A 1,735-nucleotide genomic window follows, 5' to 3' on the forward strand; every position below is an offset into this window, starting at 1 on the left:
GGTCCCCTCACTGCAGCCAGGCCGGGCACGGTGCTGGCAGAGATGCCCACTGTAGGTGAGGGCTGGTGGCAGCCTGGCCAGACCCAGCCCAGGGGAGCACCAGGAGGGCACAGCCCCGAGCATGAGGCTGGGATGAGGCACCAGGGCCCCACCTCCCCTCCCCAGCCCAAATCTGGTGAACAAGCTGCCAATGCTGCCAGTGCCTGAGGGGTGAGAAACTCACCCAGTGACCAATTGCTCCGGCCCTAGAGGGAGGGATGGTCCCCACAGCAGTGAAAGGTTAATTCAGGCTGCTGGAAACACTGCCAGCAGTGACAGCCACCACCACAGCACGACAGCAACGATGGCCACGCTGACAAAGAACAGGTCCCAGGGTGGAAAAGCAGCGGTGGAGGGAGTGGTGATGGTGGTGGCAGCGCTGACGATCGTGGTGCTGGTGGCAGTCACGATGGTGGCAGTGGGGATGCTGGTGGCAAGGGTGGCATTGATACTGGTCATGGCAGTGGTGGCAGTGGTGGTGACAGTGCTGGTGACAGTGATGGCGGTGGCAGTGGCAGTGGTGGTGGTGGTGGTGGCAGTGGGCTCCACACATGGGATGCACAGCCCCTGCACCCGCCTCTGCCAGGGCTCAGGACAGGGTCCTCCTCTGTGGCTCTGACCCCAGCAGTGCCCCCAGCCCACTCCTCCTCTCTGTGCCTCCAGCCAGCCCCTGCCATGGTCCATGTCCCCAGGAAGACCTGGTGACAGTCTGCCACAAGACCATCTCCCTCTCAGAGCCAGAGTGCCCTGATGCCAGTCCCCAGCACATGCCAGCCACCTCTGCCCGCTGCAGTGCCAGGGCCCTTTGTGCTCAAGCAGCAGCAAGGAATTTGCCAAAGTAAATCCTGTCCTCAGCTTCCCTGTGGGCTCTAAGGCTGAGGTGTCCAGAAAAGTGGCAAGAGGGGGGAAAAGGCAGGTGGCCCTTGAGTAATTAAGAGATCTGGTGCTGTGGGACATGGAAAGCTCAGCCAGATTTGTGGCAGCAGGAACTGTCAATGAACCCCCGAATCCTAGGTAATGGAATGGCATCAGTCACCCTTCCAGGACGGGCTGTAGGAGCATGCCTCTGGGATGTTTCAGGATGGGGTTGGCTCAGGGGAGTGCCTGCAGGAGAGAGCGGGTGGCAGAGCCTAGGCAGGGATGACACCGTGGTTCAGACCCAGCCCAGCCGCTCTCCTCCAGCCCACGGGAAAGGATGGGCCAGAGGCTGGTTGTCACATCCAAGAGAGAAGGTTCGATGGATGGGATGGGAGCAGAACTCCAACAGATGCTATTGGTACTGGACCCCAGGAGGATGTGGAGTGCAGGGGCTGGAATCCCCTAGAAGGGACCCCAAGCCAGCGAGGCCCTGTGAGCGCAGCTGATCCCTCATGGGAAGCCCACAACAGGTCCCCACAGCTCAGGAGACAGGGCCCTGACAGGGAACGGGGCACAGGATGCAGGCAGGGCACAGGGCACAGGATGGGCTGTGGGGGACACGGGACACGGCACACGGGACACGGCACACGTGGCGCATCGCGGGGGACGCAGCACCGGAACACGGCAGAGGGACACGGGGATACGCGGCACAAGCCACGTCCTGGGATGGGGAACGGGGACACGGCCCGGGTGGTGCTGCCGGGACACGACGCACGGACACGACACGGGGATAGGACACACGGACACGACACGGGGATAGGACACACGGACACGACAC

The sequence above is a fragment of the Corvus kubaryi genome, unplaced genomic scaffold (assembly GCF_017639235.1).
Source record: "Corvus kubaryi isolate FWS band 111438036 unplaced genomic scaffold, C.kubaryi_AGA036_p1.0 37387, whole genome shotgun sequence".
Lineage (NCBI taxonomy): Eukaryota > Metazoa > Chordata > Aves > Passeriformes > Corvidae > Corvus > Corvus kubaryi.